The sequence below is a fragment of the Notamacropus eugenii genome, chromosome 3, assembly GCF_028372415.1.
Source record: "Notamacropus eugenii isolate mMacEug1 chromosome 3, mMacEug1.pri_v2, whole genome shotgun sequence".
Classification (NCBI taxonomy): domain Eukaryota; kingdom Metazoa; phylum Chordata; class Mammalia; order Diprotodontia; family Macropodidae; genus Notamacropus; species Notamacropus eugenii.
This window is the reverse complement of record NC_092874.1, coordinates 156,037,869-156,061,620: the sequence shown is the minus strand read 5'-3', so window position 1 is coordinate 156,061,620 and position 23,752 is coordinate 156,037,869.

The following is a 23,752-nucleotide window of genomic DNA, read 5'->3' as shown; positions in this document are numbered from 1 at the left end:
CAACTAATTATCAAGACTTTTAAATTAAGAATTAAAATTTAAAAAAGAATTAAGACTTTTCTCATTTATTTCTTCAACTAGGGAACAGCCCTTCTAGATTGGTCAGCCAGTCTCTGAAGGACATGGCTATGAAGCATAATATGTCCCCAAAATTCTTTGGGGAACATGCTCCTTGATCTTGGGTGGGGCCCCATCCAGCTAGGGGACATTACTTCTGTTAACAGTATAAATAGAATACAATCTGGTGAGTTCTTGCCCCAAGGAGAATAGCCTTGTCTTTGTAACCCTACATTAGAATTTAGAGTGAAGAAGAAAATCAACCAAAGTAGTTTGAGTGGAGAAGGATTCCCCTTTCCAGATTGCTGGGGACAGCTGAATCTCATGATCAAGCCACACTCTCAGCAGGAGAAGCTGAAGATTTCTAGCCCACATCCTCATTAAATCAGCATTGATTTCCCTATCAGAGATAATTTCCACTTGTCAAGGGGATTTCCTTTCAAAAAACACAGTGTTTTCAGGCTCACCACATTTTCATCTTTGGTTATCAAGAGAAACCACTGACCATTAATTTATTGATACTTAGCTAGCTTCATTAATAAATTGGTTATTAATTACCCAGAAACTCTGTCTCTCCAGTTTTTAATTCATCATACTTGACAGATTAAAGACACTAGGAATATCATTATTTACCTGCTTTGATTTGATATTGAAATTATAGTACTGCCTTATATAAAACACTTCAGTGATTTGATGTTTATGCTGCTTGACAGCAGAATCAAAATCAATCCACTGTCTTCCTCCAAAAAATTAAAGCTATGTTTCCACTGTCTTTATGTTTCCACAATGATTCCTTTAACTATTTTTACTGGACACTTATGGATACATTAAGTGTGAAATAGGAAACTGCAATGTGAATGATGACAGATAGACACAAGAGACAAAATCTTTAAAATATATCAATAATTTCATGCAGATTATGAGGCAGCTAGGGGGCACATTTAATCAAGTGCTGGCCTGAACCAAGGTGCTGGCAGTGTGAACAGAGAGAATGGGCTACATAAAACAAAATATATGTTTGAAAAATAGGTTGAGATTTTACAACTGGATATAAATGGGGGGTGAATGAGCATTGAGATCCACGGATATCATCAAGATCATGATCCTGAAAGACTGGAATACTGTTGGGAACCTTGACAGAAACAGGGAATCTTGGTTGAAGGAAAGTCTTCTATGGGAAGATAATTAGTTTTGATTTAGATGTGTTTGAGTTTGAGATAAATCGAGGAAAACCAGTTGGAAATGTTCAATAAGCAATTAGTAATGCAGGAATAGGATTCAGGAGAGACACTGGAACTAGATATAAAAATCTGGGAGTCTTCTATATATGAATGAAATTAGTCTCAAGGGAGTTGTTGATCAATAATAGATAGTTTTTTCTATAATGTTTTAGGGTTTGCAAAGTTTTTACTTATTTTATCCTACACTTTGGAGTATGTATGTTTCCACTGTCTTTATTTTTCCACAATGACTCCTTTAGCTATTGTTACTAGACACTTACGGATACATTAAGTGTGAAACAGGAAACTCATTGCAGCAATGTGAATGATGACAGATAGACACAAGAAACAAGAATTTTGAAATATATCAATAATTGTATTAGCTTAGCTTGAGAGGAGAGAAAGAAAAAGAGAGAGACAGAGGAGAAGAAGAAGAAGAAGAAGAAGAAGAAGAAGAAGAAGAGGAGGAGGAGGAGGAGGAGGAGGAAGAAGAAGAAGAGGAAGAGGAGGAGGAGGAGGAGGAAGAAGAAGAAGAGGAAGAGGAGGAGGAGGAGGAGGAAGAAGAAGAAGAGGAAGAGGAGGAGGAGGAGGAGGAGGAGGAAGAAGAAGAAGAAGAAGAAGAAGAAGAAGAAGAAGAAGAAGAAGAAGAAGAAGAAGAAAATTACAGAGGGAAACAGAGTCCTGGGGATACCAATGAGGGATGTAATACAGATAATAAACTAGCAAAGGATACCTCAAAAGAGCAGAAAAAGAATTAGAAGAGAGTAAGATCACAAACACTTGGAGAAGAGGGTATGCAGGAACAGTGACTTGTCAACAGTTTCAAATGTAGCAGAGAGTTTAAAAAGGATTAAGACTGAGAAAAGAGCATTAGATATATGGTGAGGAGAGAATGTAGTTTGAATGATAAGGTAAGGAGTCAGAGCAGAGAATTAGAAGCAACAAGTGTAAGACAACTTTTCCCAGGAGATCTCTTTGATCTTTAAGGAATCATGAGAAATGGGATATATAATTTTGCAGTTAGGTAAACATCTAGATATTTTTCAAACTGGAAAGAACAGTAGATATTTCAAGCTATAGGTCATTAAGCTTGATAGAAAATTCTTTGTCAAATTATAGAATTCAAGAAAAAGCTTTTTTTCAATGTAGGGGGAAAGGGAGGAGGTAAGAGGGAAAAAGTGAAGCTTACTCTCATCACATTTGGCTTAAGGAGGAAATAACATGCACACTCAATTTGGTATGAAAATCAATCTAACAAGATAGGAAAGCAGGGGAGAAGAGGATAAGTGGGGTGGGGGGATGATAGAAGGGAGGGAAAATGGGAAGAGGGAGTAATTAGAAGTAAACACTTTTGGGGATGGACAAGGCAAAAAGAGAATAGAATAAATGGGGAGGGCAGAATAGAATGGAGGGAAATATAGTTAGTCTTTTACAACATGACTATTATGGAAGTCTTTTGCAAAACTCCATATATATAGCCTATATTGAATTGCTTGCCATCCCAGTGGGGATGGATAGGGAGGGAGGAAGAGAGAGAAGTTGGAACCCAAAGTTTTAGAAATAAATCTTGAGAATTGTTTTTGCATGTAACTTGGAAATAAGAAATGCAGGTAATGGGGTATAGAAATCTATCTTGCCCTAAAAGAAAAGAGAGAAGATGGGAATAAGGGAATGGAGTGATGTGATAGAAGGGAGGGCATGTTGGGGGAAGGGGTAATTGGAATGCAAGGCATTTTGGGGGGTAGGAGAGGAGAGATGGGGAGAAAATTTGGAACCCCAAATTTTGTGGAAATGAATATTGAAAACTAAAAATAAATTAATAAATATTTTAAAAATAAAATGACTTGATCAGGGTCAGCTAAAAAAATTATAGAATAAAGAATAAAAATGATTGTTTGCAAACCCTTTGAAATTCAGTAAGTGATTACTGAAAACTGGCATGGACCCATTACAAATGTCACATCAGATTAGCTCAATTTATTAATTTTTTATTTTTGTCTAAATCAGGGGCAAATCTATGAGCAAAATACATTTGAATTTTAGAAAAAATTTTGAAACTGTCTCTCACTATGCCCTCTAATATTTATTATGAAGGAACTAGTATAGAGGAATCAAGCAATTAGATTGTTAACATTATAAATCTAAAATAATGTTACATCAATTGTTAGTATACATTTTTTTCATCATGATATGGAGATGACCCTGAGATCCTGATGACTTTGACGGTGGAATATCATGTCGGGCAGCCTCTACCATGGTGGAATAGTTTGAAGTAGAAGGTAATAACCATGGACGTCATTCATATCATTTGTTGTCCTAAGTTTGTAAAGTATTATAACAAAGTTGGTCATAGGGTCATTTTTTTTTTGGTCAAAATATATGCTGAATGTGATTTATTGAAGCTTTGAGGAGTTGTGATCTGTAATGGAGGAATAAGTAACCACATCAATTAAATTATGGATTTTTGAATTATATACATTCTTCTTTATTACACAGAGTCTTTTGCTATTTTAATGGGGAAAAAATTGTGTAATCTTTGATCACTGTCTTGAGATCACAGTAGTGAAAAAAAATAGATTATCTTAGGTCTTAAAGAATATATCAAGCAAGCCATAGTCATGAATTAATAGAAGAGAAATTCAATCCAATATCATTGATTACCAAAATAACCAATTAGTTTCATCTGTGAGAGCTTTGACAATTGAAGGAAGGTTAGTTTCAGATATTTTTCTCTTTATGTTTTAGTATATAGCAAAAATAGGACAATAATTGTAGCATTTTTGGTCATTTATGGTTTCCTTAAAAGCAAAATATGTTAATAATTTTTAAAACCAACTTTACTAGTGTATGGACACATAGAAATATTTGCCTACTTATATAACATGAGGATTTCTTAATTTAATTAATATTTCAGAAGAATATTTATTTCTGTAAATTATAAATTCTTAAAGTGTATTACTTTAAAAGACCTAATATCATAGAACTTTTCCCTAATAAGCAATGGTAAATGACATTTACTTTTTAAAAGTCTTTTTATATCTTTCTAATTTAATAATCAAGTATGGGATTCACATCAAAATTAATTTATCAAATGAGGCAGTGTATTTGTTCAATAATACATTTGCATTTTCTCATGTGGTCAAAAGCCCGACAAAATGAATCACTTCAAAATTTTTAGAAGTCCACCAAGCAATGTAACTGGATATATCACATTTAACTGGAAAAATGTGTATTATGTATGTAGTACAGTGTTTGGTAATAGAAATACAAAGAAAAAAATGGAAGACTCTGGCTTCAAGAAATTTACATTCTGAGAGCAGTGGGAGGGGCATCACATATAAAAATAACCTTACTGCTAGGAAAATTGAGGGAGAAAACACTGACAATTGTGGATGTCAAGGAAGCCTTCAGTTCATCAAACAGTAGACATGTATTAAAGACTAACTTTGTTTCTGGAAAGAAAAGAGCCAGAATGGATCATGTGTATATGGAAGAGACACATGTTGAAGGAGCCACAATTGTTTAGAGTGCTAACAGATCAAGAGGGAAAGATATCAAAGACAGAAAAAATCTTGGACCTCCTAGTTCATATAAAAATAAAAGAAGGTGAGGAAAAACCAGCAACAACTTATGAATCTATTTTCCCATTTATACAAGATCTTTATGTGAATCAATCTATAAATGAATCAAAGGGATTCTTTATTAATAAAGAAGCAGGAGGCCTTCAATGTATTAATTACTAATGTACTACGTCTTTAACATTTTGCATTTGAAAGATAAAGGGAAAGATAAAGGGAAGAAAAAGGGAAAGATAAAGGGAAAGTAAGAAACCTTTACACTTGTGATTTGATGATTATTGGAAAATCATGTTATTAAGGAGAGAAAATTCCTTCTTAAAGGCTCCTTTCCAACAAAATATCTTCCATTCATATTTAAAAATTTCGTTTAAAGTCATAACAACAGAAATGATTTGTTCAAGGATCTTCTCATCTTAAATATTAGCCAAAGCATAAAGCAAAGATATGTTTACTTGCTAAATGCTTTCACCACTGTGATGGAGGAAATCTAGCACAGAGTACAAGTTGAAAAGTATTTCTCTCTGGATGATAAAGTAAACATGAACAGATGTTGTTGTTTGTGGATGATATTGTGCTAGTAGCATCAAGGCATGGAAAATTACAGAACTTCCTGGAAAAATCTATAACCATTTAGATTTTATTCTGGCCATCCTCACAGGATAGAGCAAGTGAATGAAGAATATACATAGTCCAGATGATGGCATGCATTTGGATGAAAAACCTGTAGAAACTGCCCATCAGTATGTGTATCAGGGACACACAGCTCAGATGGACAATCACAGGCTGGGTAGACTTTGTGAAATTAAAAAACTCTTTTAATAATCTCAAATTCACATTCTACCAATATCATTGAATAGCACTGAAACAGGATATATCACATTCAATTTAGAAGTATAAATCAATTTCACAAGAGGGCACATCTACAACGATGGACTTAGTTGGACTAGACATTTCCTAATCTCCCTTCTGACTTAAAAATTTTATGACTTTTATTTTTTTTTAAATCAACTTAACAAGTTATTTTGGCATCCTGTTGATATAACTTAGAAAAGAAGATATATATTCTCTTTGAGATTCCATGTAACTGCTGGTTAAGTTGAGTGACATTCTTTTGGAAGGATTCTTAATGAGTCTTATTCTCAAGATAGTCCTTCTCTGTTATTAGCCTAAAGGTGAGACAATAAAGACAAACACTGATATGGGAGGTTACTTCCATTGTTAATTAAACAGTCCGTAAAAATCTAAGTATTTCTAAAAAGTCTCTTTAGAAGACCCTTGGACAACAACCTGTTAGATGCCTCATATATGGCGACTTCCTATTTTAACAAGAATTAGGAAGATATGTATCTATACGAATGCACGTGCATGCACACATAACCACAATCAAATATCAAATCAAACAGATTTTTACAACTATTTAATAAGCATTTATTAAGTACCTCTTGTATGTCAGGGATTGTGCTAAGCACTTGGGAAATAAGAGAAGGCAAAGAAAAAAATCTAAACAAAGAAAATTCTTTCTCTCAAGGAGCTAAGAATCTAATGATGGAAACAACGTACAAAATACTATGTATGCATAAGATACATACAGGAAAAACTGGAGGTTATCCGTAGCTCTAGCACTTAAGGAGGGGTAGGAAGGTTGGTAAAGGTTACTTTCAGAAGTTCAGGTTTTAGCTGAGACTTGAGTAAACCAGGAGGCAGAGATGGGGATTAAAAACATTCCAGGCATGGGAAGACAGACAGTAAACATGCATGGAGTTGGAGGATACAGTATCTCTTGTGAGAAACAATGAAGAAGCCACTGTCATTGGTTTGTTGTGTATTTGAAAACTGTAAGGTTTAGGAAGATTTGAGAGAACATATTTGGTTACCACAGAAAATTAGTTGTTCAATTAATTCATTAAAGTCTAGGGTTAATTATTTATAATTCACTGATATTTTCACATTAGCGGTACTTTGACTCTTACTGTCTTGGGGTTAGCATGCTTCTTAATGTGTGGCTTAACTATATTGATAAAAATATGCGTATGCAAATATGCTATAAAACCTGGAGAAGGAAGTTTCATCTTGGCTATTTCAATAAGTATGTTTAACATTAACTGATTTATCTGAAACTAATTCTTAATAAATTGATTTGTTCTTTTTGAAAGAGCATACTTATCCCATATTACAAGTACATATTCTGAAGCTGATTTTTTTATTAGAATATTTTGTTCAGCCTAGAGGCCGATGAGCTACCCGAGTCTGCTTACCTTTCGCAGGTCTTCAGAGGCCAACCAGATAAACATATTGAGAAAAGAGACTTTCCAGAGTCAAACAAGGGTTAGGCTTTATTCAGGGTGTTAGCTACGTATCCATATACAGGGTGAGTTCTTCCTCAGGAGAGAGGAATCCTCCTCCTCCCAAGGGGCAAGAATCATACAGCAAGAGGATGGGAGCGGAAGAGGGGAGGGACCCTATTCCCTCTAAGGGCCCTGCAACAAGAAGAGGCCCCGGAGGGGACCCCGCATCCAGAAGAGGTCCTTCAGCCTTTCCTGTCCCTACTTAAGCTCTCCTGCCGCATAGTTTGCACGTAAATATAGTGCGTGCTCTCAGCCCCTAGCTAATTAACAACAGGTGTGCTCAGACCACGGACCAATCTCAGGGGTGGGATGCTCTCCCCAGCAAGTTTCCCACTGAGAAGAAGTGGAAATGCACGAGATAGCTCATGTTTCACGCCTCAATCCCCAGCTGTTCCCTGGGGGGCCTCATGAGAACTCTGAGGTTTAGAGGTCCTCACTTTTACCTGCCCGAGACTGTCCACGTGAAAACTTAGCTTATACCCCCAACAATATTTGATTTGTAAAAGTCCATATTTTACATAACATAGAGCAAGTATAGAAGTATTAATAGTATTACTCTACTGGGTAATAATATGGAAAACTCATTAAAGAAATTTATGTGATATGCAGAGGTTTTATCCTCCATAATTTGTTTTATTTTGCTGCATACAGCTACACAGTTCATATTCCAGTGATCCTTCTTGCTAATTTAAGCTAACATTTTAATGATACATTGGTAAAAAGCATTTCCTGGAATTAATGAACATAAGGAGCTAATTGCCTTCAATTGTTCCAAGACCATAAAATCTTTCTCTAGAGTCAGTAATGTTGTGGAAAAGTCTAGCATTCCTATTAATGCTTGCTTTAATATTTGACTATTGATAATTCTGGGGTGAGGTAGTAGATGCCAATATTATGTAAATGAGTGAGCGCATTAAAAAATATTCCACTCAACCATGAAATTAAGACTAGATCCATACTCTAAAGGAACCCAAGCATTTGAATCTGAACTTGACTAGATGACTCCACAGCTGCTTCAAAACATGAATTAAAGTTTTAACATAGAAACAATATAGTTATGTAAACCTCTGCCAAGATTTTTTGAGCCAGATCCTGTGTCCCAGACTTTTAAACTTTTAGACAGAAGTATCTTCTAAATTTTTCAAACTCCTATAATCCCAGGAAAAGTGCTTGAAGAAATAATATATGAGAAATTCAGAAAAATATAGACTTGTGTGAAATAATACAAAAGGAAGTAAGTTGAATTAGATTAATATGCATAATGACTAAGGTAATGAAAATTTTTAAAACAATAAAATGGAGTCATGATTTGTAGAATTATAAAGAGCAATTTTTCTTCAAGTAAGATTAAGGAAAATTCACGTTCTTACTTTTGCTAAAGAGATGTAGTACACTGAGTGCAAAATGGTATGTACCTCATCAGACATTGCTTTGTTTGGCTGTGTTCTTATAAGTGAATATCATTGGTAAGGGTTGGAATGAAGGAGGGTTTTTCTGAAAACAACTGTGATATAAAAGTAAAAAACATAAATAAGACTTTCAGTTGGAATTAAAAAAAAAAGCACCAACAGTATGGCTCCTCACCAAAGTGAATATCCTATCAAATAGTACTCATGGATTTTTTATAAGGAATGGTAGGGGGTCCTGCGGTGCAGTGAGTTGGTGATGAGTTAGTAAAGGTCTCACAAATGCAATGCCATGAGATGATGACTATAGCTGTCAAGCAATATTTCTGCAAATTACACACATCATAAAACCATAACTGAAGCAATACTAGATTATTCAAGTCAGTACATTTTATGGTAATGTATTGTAAAGCGAAATTTCAGAGTTGTATGAGATATGAGTGGATGTGATAGCATATAAGAAAGTCTCAAAATTCATAAAAATGGATCATCCTAGCTTTTAGAATGTTAACACTAATTTATTTTTCTATAGCCACAAAAATGAGCAAAAATTGTCAATTTTTCCCCATTCAGTGCCTCAGAAAAATATGGCATACATTTTAGCTGTTGCTATTCAATATTCTTTAAGTGCAGTTTTATTCTTAATCTATATTCACTGATCCAAGAATCATTTGGCCTTCATTCTGTATTAACAAAGTGATATTCTTAATGACAGCTGTCTCTCCAGAAGACTTAGAGAGATGCTATGGATGGATTGTATTCCTAGTTTATTGTCAAGTTTAACAGAGCTGTGAAGGCCACATATCCATGTCTCACCAGCAACTATGAGATGCCTTTCAATGTGTTTAGTCACCATGAAAGTCAAATAACGACATTTAAACGTAGTCAAGAAAAGTTAGGATCAAAAATATGATAAACTAAATTCATTTTTATTTGTCCATGAAATAAATCTACATTATAATCAATGTATATGTATGCATATACAAAAAAATATACACATATAGAGTTTGGTTGTATAATTTAGCTTATATGTATATGCATATATATGAATGTATGTGTGTGTATATATATGTGTGTGTGTGTATGCATATGCTAAATTTCAAGGGGAGATTTTTTTTCAATGAGCTAGTTTTATATTTATATTAGAAGTATCATAGCAGGTAATTTCTTCATCTGGGAGTTCTCTATATCAAAGAAATCACAAGTCCAACCCCTGTCATCTAAGTTAATATTTAGATAATTTTCTTAGACTTACCACATATCATATCAGGAAGAAACCTCAGAGGCTCATCTGGTCCACTCCTTAAGTGAACAAGATTTCCTTCTACAAAGTCTCCCATAACAGTTCGGATTCTTCTTAAAGTCTTTAGGGTGGCAAGATGAAGTAGTGAATGGATGAGGCACTGGGTTGAAGTTGAAAATAGTTAGTTTCAAATCATATGTCAGATAATTGTCATCAGTGTGATTCTAGCCAACTTAATTTCATTGTCCCTTATTGTCCTTAATGGTTGAATAGAGTTTGAACTTGATATTCTTTAAGGTCCCTTCCAGCTCTAAACCTATGATCCTACATACTTCCAGTGATACTGAATTTTAATGAAGTATCATATTATAATCATCTACAATAACAGTAAACATTCAAAAACCTATTATGCCCAGAGTACTGCTAGATGCTGGATAAGAGTGGCCAGCAGCAACTTAAATTGCAGAACTGATTAAGAAACAAGGATCCTCATGCGTAAAAGTAGAAAGTGGAACCAATCATATTTTTTGCAAGCTTGTCAGCTGCATTGAGAATCTGCTTCCTTTCGTCTTATTCTCTGCATGATACTTAGTTCAATTCCAAGGTCATGATTCCTACATTACCTGTGTAGAACGACACATCAGCTCTATATGATTGCCCTAGTTGACCTCCAAGAATCACACAGGTCCGTCAAATGAGATGAATTCCAGTCTATAACTAAATAATAATGCTCTCTATAATTTATCCAACTAGTGGTCCACCTTGCCTCTGCTTGAAGACTTCCACTGGAGAACACTCACTATCTCCTAAGGCATCTATTTTCATACTCGAAAGGCTAGAGAGTTTCCTTCTAAATCAAGCTGGTTTATCTCTATCCAACTCTCACTCATTTCTGAGGTCTGCTCTACAGGACTCTAACTAATTGTACTTCTTCAGCGTGACAGTCTTTCAAAACTTGGGGGCATGTGTCATGACAACCTTATAAATCTTATCTTTTACAGGTTGACCATCCTTGTTTCATTCAACTGATCTTCATGTGACATTATCTTTAGTGTTCTCTCTGGGCAGCTAAGGAGCACAGTGTATAGCATGCTGGTCCTGGAGTTAGGAAGACTCATCTTCCAAAGATCAAATCTGACCTCCGATGCTTACTAGCTGTGTGACCCCAGGGAAAGCCATTTAACCTGTTTCCTTCAATTTCTTTATCTATAAAATAAGCTGCAGAAGGAAACGGCAAACCACTCCAATATGTTTGCCAAGAAAACTCCTACTGGGGTCACAAAGTCAGGCATGATTGAAAAAGACAGTTAAACTGCCTTCCTCTAAAAATGGTCCCATCTTGAACATTGTGTTCAATTATGAGAACTCTATTTTAAATTTGTTGAATTTTAGAGAGTAGAAACTTCAGAGGGGACACAGTTAAAACAATGTAATAGGAGATGTTTCATTATGTGGCGTAACACAAAGAAAGCTGAACTTACAGTCTGATATAATAGAGAGAGCTCTTAAGTTGGAGTCAGAGGATCTTTATACAGATCCCAGTTCTTGTGACCTTGGGCAAATAATTTAACTTGTCTGGGCCTCAGTGCCTTCATTTGTCAAGTGAGGGGAATGTATTCAGTGATCCCCAAGATTCTTTCTAGCTCTTAAGTCTGTGATCCTATGACCTACACTAGAATCCTAGCCCTTATTCTGTGTGATAATGAGCAAGTCACTAAATCTCTTCAAACTTCAAGTGCCTTTTCTGGAATACATTAAGAAATTGTTTGTAAACATTAAAACACCATACAAATGGAGGATTATTGAGAATATATATACTTATATATATTATATACTTATACTATATATTGTAATATATATATATTATTACTTATACTATGTATAAGTAATAGCTGAAGCCATGATGTTGGCTATAATCATTCAGGAATTTTAAGATCTTCAAAAATCTCTGGTTTTGATAATGAATCAACAAGCATTAACTGTACACTGTTTTCCAGGTGATATGATAAGTTTGGAAGGTATAAATACAGTGTTCCCAAAAGTCAGTGTTGTTTTGAGATATGAAAGCTTAATTGTATGGCAGACAGATGGCACAATGGATAGAGTGCTAGGCCTGAAATTAGGAAGAACGGAGATCAAAGTTTGCTGTAGACGCTTACTAGCTGTGCAACCTTGGGAAAGTCATTAACCTCTGTTTTAGTTTCCTCACCTGAAAAATGAGGATAATAAACACCTACCTTCCAGGGTTGTTGTGAGGATCAAAGGAGATAATAAGATATTAACATATACTATATAATAACATATATCACATAACATGCCAGTTACATAATTTATACTAATATATATTATGCATACCATAAAATATTGAATATAATATTTATAAAGTATTTAGCATAGTGCTAGAAACATAGTAGATTTTATATAAATATTTATTATTATTATTATTATTATTATTATAAGTGAACCAAGGCTTTTAAGAACTCTTAATTTAAATCTAAACTTTAGTATCTCAAAACTCCCCTAAGACCTTTGGGAGACTTTGTATTATGAATGAAACAATCCAGCCCATGTGGATTCATTCTCAGCAAACACTTCATGAAGTTTCTCTTTGTGAATTATGGTCCAAAATCCATCATCCCATTGTCAAATAAATAATGAATTTCTTCACATTTAACTATGGTGGTTTACAGACAACTGAGGTCTAATTCAGTTCATATTTGAAGCTTTTTTATCTTCATAGGATCTTCTGGCCAGTGACAGGAGCTTAGGAAGTCTATGGTCACATTCATAGCAAATAAGATATTAGAGCAGTATTTAGTATGTCATCTATGATTGGTCTTATACATCAGAAACTAGCATAATGGTTAATGAAAATAGCCAACATTATTCCACTTCTTATTTATAAATCAATCATACTTATAACATTAATAAGGAAAATGACACATTTATATGGTGCTTTAGAGTATAGGCTAGTTTCACATATACTATCTTATTTGATTCTTACAATGACTGGGAAATAGATAGTGCTTGTATGACTATATTCATTTTATTGCTGTGGAAATCAAGACTTAAAGACATTAAGTGACTCACTCAAAGGCATAGTATTAGTAAATGTGCACCTGACACTCATTCTCCACACCCAATTTTCACGTACTGTGTTCTTTGGTTATTATTTCCCATTTGGTTAATATGTCCCAAGTCTTTTTACTTTCAAAGGAAAAAAGTGATAACCAAATAATTGCTTTTCAGCCAAAGAAAACAATTAAAACAGTAATTATCGGGAAAGAATCGGATTTCCACCATACTAGTCTACTGACTGTTGGACCTTGGTGGTGCACAATCACCCTGCAAGTTAGATACTCCTAATGTTTTTATTTGTGTGGTCAACTATTGTGGTAACTGAGTTGTGAAAATGAAAATTATGTTATATGCACCTCAATTTCCTTTATCCAGGGAGTGTCAGAAATGGATACAATAATTTAAAAGGTTCCACTTTGACAGGTACCCTCCATTTTTTTCAACTAATTTTCAACTTCACAATTTATGCAAAAGTTCTGTAAGTGGACCACTGATTCCACAGAGCTGATGAAGTTTTAATCAAAACGACACTGCAGTAATAAACTTAAAAGAGATGTCCTTGATTTTACCTCCGGTTCATGTAGAAGCTTCAGAGCAATGAGAAAACCTTGGGACATTGACAATTTAAGAACTCAGGAAAATTGCATGGTATTTAAGTGTCACAAGAATTAGGTATAAGAACACTCAGGTAGACTGTGAAAAGAAGGCTACACAACTGCCAATTACAAGTAGATGAATGAACAAAATCACACCAAAAAAGTGCAAAGAATGTCTACACCTTTTAGTGACTTGAAACCCATCACCTAAAAATGTTCTTTCTTTAACACAACTCTTTTCCTTTGTGGTTCAAAGAAATGGCCTAAAAATGATCTTCTGGGTAGTATTATGCAAATAAGACTAAGAACTTGCTTTTCTGTTTTATAATATAAACTTTGTTACAAATTCCATTACAAGTATGGGTATTTAAATAAAAACATGAAGAAATAAGAAAAATTAAGAGAAAAACTGAAAGAAAATAAGGGACTGTAATCATTTGTGTCAATCTGAATTATGTGTACATTGACTTTAGCACAACAATTTGATCATCAGTTATCTTGGTAGTGTGTGTGTGTGGGGGGGGGGGTCGGTGTAATTCTTTTGTGACTTCCATTCTATATATTTAACAAAGATTTGTTGGTGCAGTTGTTTTTAATTATATAAAGTTAATATGTATATTATTCCTTTTGGTTCTACTTTTTTCATCCTGAGACATTTCTTATGTATTTCTGTGTTTGAACTCTCAATATTTGTCATTTCTGATGGGACAATAATGTTCCATTAACTTCCAATAATGTCCCAATAATGTTTCATAATTTGTTCAACCAACTCCCAATGGTTTTATGAACCATTCATGAACAAAACATATAATGAAATGAAATTATATGGTTTGGGTTTCTTTGTCTGCTGTTACAAATAGAGATGCTATGCATATATTAGTACAAATAGATATTCCTCTCATCTGCATCCTTAATATGAAGTCTCAGTGGAACCTTTAGTTGAAAGGATGTGAATTTGTTGGGCCTCTTTGTCACATCATTCAATATTATTTCTTTAAAAAGTTAGCCTACTTCACAGCTTCACCAGCAGTGTAATAGTAAATGTATTTTATCATAATCTTGATAGCTTTGAATATTATCATGTTATTAATTTTGTCAGTTTAATGGGTATGAAGTGGAATTCCACAGTTGGTTCATTTTTTCATTTCTATTATCATGAAATATTTAGAATGTTTCATAAGGTTTGACTTTTGCTGCTACTTCTAGGAACTCTGATTTCATTTATCCTTTTATTTTTTATCTCTTGTTTCATTTCTTCCAGACTCTTCTGTAGTTATTTTATCCAAGTAATTTATTTTCTTCTGAGACTATGCTTGTAATTGTGAGTTACAAGTTATGCTTGTAATTGTGAGTAGTTTATCCTGGGTTTACATCTTGGGTCTTTCTTTTCCCAATATATTTTTTTCATTGTATTTGATGTCTTTTCCTGCTTACTCATATTTTTAGTTTTAGACTTTTATTTTTTTAAATTAATTTTATTTATTTTTGGTGTTCTACAATCATTACCATATAACTTAGATTTATCTCCCTTCCCCTCCTTCCCCCTCCCTCCCCAAAACGGCATACAATTTTGTATAAATTCTATACATACATTCCTATTAAGTACATTTTCATTATGGTCATGCTGTATAGAAAAATTAAAATGAATAGGAGAAATCATATAATAAACCAAAACATAATGCACACAAAAAAAATGATCTGCTATATTTGCAATTGAATTCCATAGTTCTTTCTCTGAATGCGGAAGGCATGTTCCCTTAAAGGATCATTGGGAATTTTTTTTAAGTCCTTGCATTGCAATGAAGATCCAAGTTCTCCAGAAAAAACTCTAGCACGCTGTGATCATTGCTGTGAACAGAGTTCTCCTGGTTCTGCTCCTTTTGCTCAGCATCAGTTCATATAAGTCTTTCTATAGCCTTAGATTTTTAAACTTGGATTTTGTGTTCAGGTCAGTCTCTTCCAACACACTTGAATGGATTACGTAGGCCTTGTTTGTTTCAGTCTTTAGTCAAAATACCATTGCTGTTGCTAATTTGGATGAAAGGATTGCTCTTAAGCCTCACACTATGTCTTAATCCCTGGTTTTTAGCTTAAATTCTTCATTGCTTTCCTCTTTCTGCTTCCAGTATCCTCAATGAAGATTTTCTTCTGCTTTCTGCTGTGAAAGCTACAGGCCATATCAACATGTTGGAAATGTTATTGGTCTCAAGCTTTTTGTACAATCTTCCTGATTCTGGACCATGAGTTGTATCTTCTACTGTGGCTTCTATTGCTCTAAGTACATGACTAGGCCTTGTCTTCGTGCGTAGTCATCTCTAAGTCCTATGTCTTTCCCATGGTTTTCTTCTGATAGGCCACAGCTGAGATCTGGATTCAGTTGCCTGAATATTAGACATTCACTGTCTTGCAAAGCCTTTACTAAGAACACTGGCTGACTTGTTGCCTGCTTTCATTTCTGCTATCTTCCAGCAAAGTTATCTGAGTTCAAGTTGGTTTCCCTATCTCAACCTTCTTAACTGGACTACTTCCATGGTTCCAAGGTTCTGATAACTCCATCCTTTTCTGTTTCTTATTTCTGCAACTTTTCAGAGTACCTTTTTCATTAGTCCATCTGGGACCATTTTCATATTTTCTGATGTTTCTGGGAGAAAGTTGAACTTCTATTCAACTTTTTCATGTCATCATGCTACTTGAAAACTTATTCTTTTCTTAAATTAGGTTAATATTCTATGTGATTCAAATCACAGTTTTGTGATAATGGATATTTTTAAGTACATGCAAAATTTTTTTTTATCAACTAAGGTCTAGACGCTTATAACAGATCAGATAGATGAGTTGAAACTTATGTTTCTCTCTTAAGGCAATCAGTAAATTATATTATCCCTACTCCATTCTGTGGTCATAACACTTCTGAGAAACTTAATATCATGAAAAATTATTGTTAAATACTTTTCTTTTTGTATAATGTAGTGATTAATAAGTTATCTCTTTGACCTCTGTTGCCTAGTTTCATTGTACTTACTTGTTAATCTTTCATTTCTTTTTGACATTGAAATGAATTTTGTTCTGTGTTTTCTGTGGGTTCCTTCAAAATGCATTTTGGAAAAGTAATTTTATTTCACATTGATTCCATATTTTCATTCGAATTTTATAACACTTGACAATGGAGTTTATATTTGGATTCAGTTGGTTTTGTTCTGTTTATACTGATGTTGAGTCTCTTAAACTAAGCATCAAATCTTTCTTTACTTATGAGGTATTAGCTTCAAAATCCTGCCTCAAGCATTGAATAATTATGTCACCCTGGGTGTTTAACCTCTTTCAACATAATTTTTTTCAGCTTCAACATGGTGGGAGGAAAGAGGTGGTATGGGCAGCAATTCATGATGCTAAAAATTTTGGATTCAGACACTTGTTTTCTAGAGAAAGGATACTTCCTCAACAGTTTCTATTAAGGAGGAAGAGAACAGACAATAGAGATTTGTTCTGGAGTTAAAGATCTGAAGGCATGAAATGAGGGGTATCAGGCAAGAGATCTGGACCTTGACAAATCTGTTGTTTTCATGAACTGCTCAGATGATGCAGGAGGACTGCTGTGATGAGGAAGCTTTAATTCAGCAGCCCCCAACATTACAGCAAGAGTGTAAAGATTATTACAGACTATTTGAGCACTATATGTTAATAGATATGTAGATAAATATATATTCTATGGATTCATAGCTATAGAGAGATATACTAGTTATAGGTAATGGCCTTTAGTGAATCCTTTGCATTTTATATATTTTCTGTGTGGAGGAAATAGAGGCTACCCTATATCTAATAAACAAATGGTATGTTGAATAACTATGTTTAAAAAAATAAAAAGCCCTGTTACTCACATGTGGGGAAATTTAGGCACACTTAAGATTTGTCTTGGGAATGATTGGAACCGGTTTAGTTTCATTTAGAAGTAAATAAGCAAAAGAGAAATTAGCACCCTTTAGTTCAGCTTCTAGTATCAAACCCAATATATGTGAACCTAGAACCCTTTCAATAGCCCTTCACTACAGCTCTCATAGTGTAAAGCATCTCGTAGTACTACGTGAACATGAACTGTAATTGGAATATTGATGATATTGAGCTATTCCATTTTTCATCACTGAAACCAGTAAGTTCCGGTTAAATTAATATTCATGATTTGCATATTATGCACAAGAAACCATGAGGAGGAGAATAAGCATTTATATAGAACCTACTATGTACTAGTCACTGAGCTAAGCACTTTTATAAATATTATCTCATTTGAGCCTCACACACATTCCCACGATGTGAATAGTATTGTTATTGTCATTCTACAGTTCAGATAATTGAGGCAAATAGAGATTATATAATATGCCCAGGGTTACACAGCTATTAAACATTCTTCCTGACTTCAGGTGCGTTGCTCTATACACTCTAGACTTTTAACTGTTTCTAGCTGCCAAGGGTCTAAAGGCAAAGGGGAAAACGCCTTTGTCCTCAAGGAATTTAAATATTTTCTTCATTTTTAAGCCAAATAAACTTGAAGAAACAAAATTAGAAAGTTCCTGATTATCATATGGCTAGCAAAGCATTGAACTAGCAGCTAAATTAGAGATTCGTAATTTACTTTTTATTTTCTTAACTAGACTGATCTGGGAATTATAGCAACCAATTACAAGCAATTTTTTGTTTGAAATTGACAAATATTGAACATAGGATATGTGATGGAAGATGACATAAAATTTGTTTTTCTTCCAGCACCATGTATTCTTAGGCATAGTTCCCAAAAATCCAAGAGTCTAAACTCTTTAACAGTTGAGTAAGTTGGGTATGTTATTAATACTTTTGTATATTTGGGCTTCAAATTAATCCCCTTTTGTTCCTTCTTTATATCCTTTTGTAGATTTTAGTTGTTATTTGAGTTAATTCAACTTAGAAAATTAACAATCATCTAACTATTTTGAGAAAAAGATAAAGATCAGTAGGTCTTAGATTTTCATAGTGACCAAACCCTTCAGTAATTCATAGGTTAACAGTACCAGAATCGATAATTTAAGATGACTAGTTGATTAGACTTTGGGTAGAATTCAATTTCTTTATAGAATAGTTCTGGTTAGGAGATTCTAATTCTGTTACAAAGTGAAACCAGCTCCCTGTAGTTCAAGGTGATTTCTGGTCGAAATTACAAAGACTCGTGACAGTCAGATATTTCATAAGGAGCACATACAATCTAAGTTCAAATAAAGTTCCATTTGACTCTCTAGGTGTCTATAACTTTTATACTCTGACTTGCCTTTTCTTTAATTTAGATCATAACATCTCTTGCCAGGAATATTCCCCATCTCCATTTAGCACATTATTAAATTTCATCATCCTTAGAACTCTATTGAACAATTTCTATGAAAGAAAGTGGATACATAAATATCTGTCAGTCAAAAAATTTTCTCTTCATTATTATTGATCTGAAATATCCCCTTTCATTACTCTGGATTATGTGTTTCTTCTATTCTTATTTATTTATTTATTTTTATTTTTGAGACAATTGGGGTTCAATGACTTCCCCAGAGTCCCACAACTAGTAAGTGTCAAATATCTGGTCTGAGTCCAGACTTGAACTCAGGATCTACTCTCTCCGAGGCTGGTGTTCTATCCACTGTTTCTTCATCCCATTGTTTCTTTTTTTCTTGAATGCATTTGAATTGATGAATTGTTAGTTTTAGATTTTGCAACTGACAAACATTAAAGGTACAATATTTCTTGTGATATATCTCAAGATGATGGTCCACCCACAAAACTGACTTTAATGTTGGGAAATATGTGACAAAATATGACATCATTTTCCACAGCAAAGAGAAATTATGTGGTGTTATTATCTATTATAGAACACCAGAGTAAAGATACTTCTATGTTACATGGGCTTTTTAATAGCAGAGAAGCAATTAATATCCTGGAGTAGACGAAAGTACAATAGTTTAATCCCACTCTTTTAACCATCATGAACTCTGATCCTAAAAACCAGAGGCCTATTAAGAAAAAAGCTTGGGGGGGGCGGAGACAAGATGGCGGAGTGAAAGCAAAGACTCACCTAAGCTCCTGGAAAAACTCCTCTGGATATCTCTGGGGGGAGAGTCTGACCAGACTTTGGAGGTGTAAAATCCAGTGGGTGACGGACTTTGACGGATTCGGAGCCCAGGCTGGACCGGAGAGTCCACGGGAGGGATCTGTTCCGCGGGGGTAAGACCCTGGCGCACAGCGCAGTGCGGTCGGCGCGGCAGGGCGGAGGGGACCAGAGGAGCCCGAGAGTGGCAGGCGAGACCAGCTGAGCAGGAGATAAGCCAGGCCGAGCCGGTGAGAGCCGCTGAGTGCCAGACATCACCACAGCAGCCCTTGAAATATTCAGCCTGAAGACGGACTTCGGTGGGTCACTACTTGAACTTCCAGGAACTCGGATGGCAGAGTGATCAGTAAGTGCTCTCTCCTCCCCCCTGATGACCGTGAGGGAACCATAAAATTCTTCCCCAGATTAATCCTGGATCAGCGGGAAGAGCAGAAGGGGGCGGGTGGTCTCATAACACCAGAGGCTGGAAAAGTGGCAAAGGGGGATTCTTCCTATTGTGGTGGAGGCGATCTGGAGGGACAGACGACCCAGGGCAGAGAAAATTCGCACTGAGACCCAGGCAAGCCTCAGAGCCAGGAGACGAGCCCCAGGAGGGGCGGGAACACGCGTTAGCTTCTAGGCGTGCCCCAGCCCTCCAGGGGAAAAGGGAAGACAATAGGGAAGCTGGGATTACCATCCCCTGACCTTGCCTTTGCCTCAAGTCAGCTGAGGAGATAGCTTGAGACCAGACGACACCTCCCACAAACCTAACAAGATAACCCCAGGGTTGACCTGGGAAACAACAACAAAAAAAAAAGCCTGCTTTTAGCCTAGACACACATCAGCTCAACTTAAAAGATCTGTATCTTCTGACTGAAAGAACCAGAAGCTACAACACTCAGCCAACATCATGAATCGGAAAAAGCAGACGAAAAGTGAAAAAACCATAGAATCTTTCTATGGGGATAAGGACCAAAACACAAACACCAAAGAGGTTAGGGCTGAGACTGTACTTCCATCTGAAACCTCAGATGGGACTATGAATTTCTCGCAAGCACAACTAGATTACCTGGAACGTCTGAAGAAGGATATAAAAGAAAAACTGGCCAATGATTTTAAAACTATAAAAAAAGAATTCACTGATGAGAACATCACCCTGAAAAAGAAAATTGAAGAAATGGAAAAGGAAGTTCAAAAATTAACTGGAGAGAATAATTCCCTAAAAGGAAGAGCTAATCAAATGGAAAAGGAAACCCAAAACCTAATTGGGAAAATTGATCAGATGGAAAAGGAAACCCAAAACCTAACTGGGAAAATTGGTCGATTGGAAAAAGAAGTACAAAAATTAAATGGAGAAAATAGCTCCCTAAAGGGAAAAATTGGTCAGATGGAAAAGGAGATGGAAAAGCTAACTGAAGAAAACACTACGATGAAGATTAGAATTGGGCAAGTAGAAACTAATGACTCAATGAGGCAACAAGAATCAGTCAAACAAAATCTAAAGAATGAAAAGATAGAAGAAAATCTAAAATATTTAATTGGAAAAACAACTGACCTGGAAAATAGATCCAGGAGAGAAAATCTAAGAATTATTGGCCTGCCAGAAACCCATGATGAAGAAAAGAGTCTGGACAATATCTTCCAGGAAATCATCAAGGAAAACTGCCCAGAAGTACTAGACTCAGAGGGCAAAATAGTCATCGAAAGAATCCACCGTTCCCCATCGGAAAGGGATCTCAAACTCAAAACCCCAAGAAATATAGTTGCCAAATTCCAGAGCTATCAAGTGAAGGAGAAAATACTACAAGCAGCCAGAAAGAAACAATTCAAATATCAAGGACACACAGTCAGGATCACACAGGACCTTGCAGCTTCTACATTAAAAGATCGAAAGAATTGGAACCCAATATTCCGTAAGGCAAAGGAGTTGGGACTTCAACCAAGGATCAACTACCCAGCAAAGTTCAGCATAACATTTCAGGCAAGGAGAAAGTCATTCAACGAAATAAGGGATTTCCAGAGCTTCCTGACCAAAACACCAGAACTCAATAGACAATTTGATCTTCAAATGCAGGTCTCCAGAGAATCATAAAAAGGTAAACAGAGGGGAAAAAACAAAAACAAAAACTTGCTACTCAATTAGGGCAAACTGTTTACCTCCCTATAAGGGAAGATGATACCTGTTAATCTTGAGAACTGTGCAGCTATTATGATAAAAGGGATATATGTAGAGGGAACGGGCATAAAGTAAATGATGTCATGTCAAAAATATGATTTAAGTATGAGAAGGGAATGTAATAGGAGGTGCGGAAAGGGGGAAGCAGAAAATGGCAAATTATATCACAGGAAGAAGTACAAAACTATAGTAGAGGGAAGGAGGGGAGGGAGATGAGCATTGTTTGAGAGGTACTCTCATCTGATTTGTTCAAAGGAGGGAACAATAATCTTAAGTAGATAATCTTAACTAGCTCTATAGGTAGTAGGAGGGGAAGGGGGAAGAAAGGGGAGGGTGGCTAAAAGGGAGGAAAGAAGCAATAAGAGTAAAGGGAACTAAAAGGGAGGGGGGTCAAAAGAAGGAGGGGAAGGCTGCAGGAGGAGGGGGAGAAAAGTGAATACTATTGAGGAGGGGAAGGGAGACAGGAGAGCTAAAAGCACAAATGGTGGGAAAGAGGTTGGAGGGAAATACACAGATTGTAATCATAACTGTGAATGTGAATGGAATGAACTCTCCCATAAAACGGAGACGGATAGCAGAATGGATTAAAAGCCATAATCCAACAATATGCTGCTTACAAGAAACACATTTGAAACGGGGGGATACACATAGGATAAAGGTCAAAGGATGGAGCAGAATATATTGTGCTTCAGCTCATGTAAGAAAGGCAGGAGTAGCAATCCTAATCTCAGACAAAGCAAAAGCAGAAATAGATCTAATCAAAAGGGATAAGGATGGAAACTATATCTTGCTAAAAGGCACCATAGACAATGAAGCAATATCATTACTAAACATGTATGCTCCAAGTGGTATAGCATCCAGATTCTTAGAGGAGGGGTTGGGGGAGTTGAAGGAAGAAATTGATAGCAAAACTATACTAGTGGGGGACCTCAACCTTCCCCTCTCTGAACTCGATAAATCCAACCTCAAAATAAACAAGAAAGAGGTTAAGGAGGTAAATAAAACTCTGGATAAGGTAGATATGATAGATCTTTGGAGAAAATTAAATGGGAATAGAAAGGAATATACCTTTTTCTCAGCGGTACATGGAACATTTACAAAAATTGACCATGTACTAGGACATAAAAATCTCACAATCCAGTGCAGAAAGGTAGAGATAATCAATGCATCCTTTTCAGATCATAATGCATTAAAAATTACATGTAATAAAAGGCCATGGAAAGAGAAACCAAAAATCAATTGGAAACTAAATAATCTAATTCTAAAGAAGGGTTGGGTTAAAGAAGAAATCATAGAAACAATCAACAATTTCATTTGAGAGAATGACAATAGTGAGACAACATACCAAAACTTATGGGATACTGCAAAAGCAGTTATTAGGGGAAGTTTTATATCTCTGAATGCTTACATAAATAAAATAGAGAAAGAGGAGATCAATGACTTAGGCTTGCAGTTGAAAAAGCTAGAAAAAGAACAAATTGAAAATCCCCAAGTAAATACCAAATTAGAAATACTGAAAACCAAAGGAGAGATTAATAAAATTGAAATTAAGAAAACTATTGAATTAATAAATAAAACCATTAGTTGGTTTTATGAAAAAACTAATAAAATTGATAAACCTTTGGTCAATCTGATTAAAAAAAAGAAAGAAGAAAACCAAATTACTAATATTAAAAATGAAAGGGGTGAACTCACCTCCAATGAGGAGGAAATTAAAACAATAATTAGAAACTACTTTGCCCAACTTTATGCCCACAAATTCGATAATCTAAATGAGATGGATGAATATTTTAAAAAATACAAATTGCCCAGATTAACAGAAGAGGAAGTTGAATACTTAAACAACCCCATCTCAGAAAAAGAAATTGAACAAGCCATCAATGAACTCCCTAGGAAAAAATCTCCAGGGCCAGATGGATTCACAAGTGAATTCTATCAAACATTTAAAGAACAGTT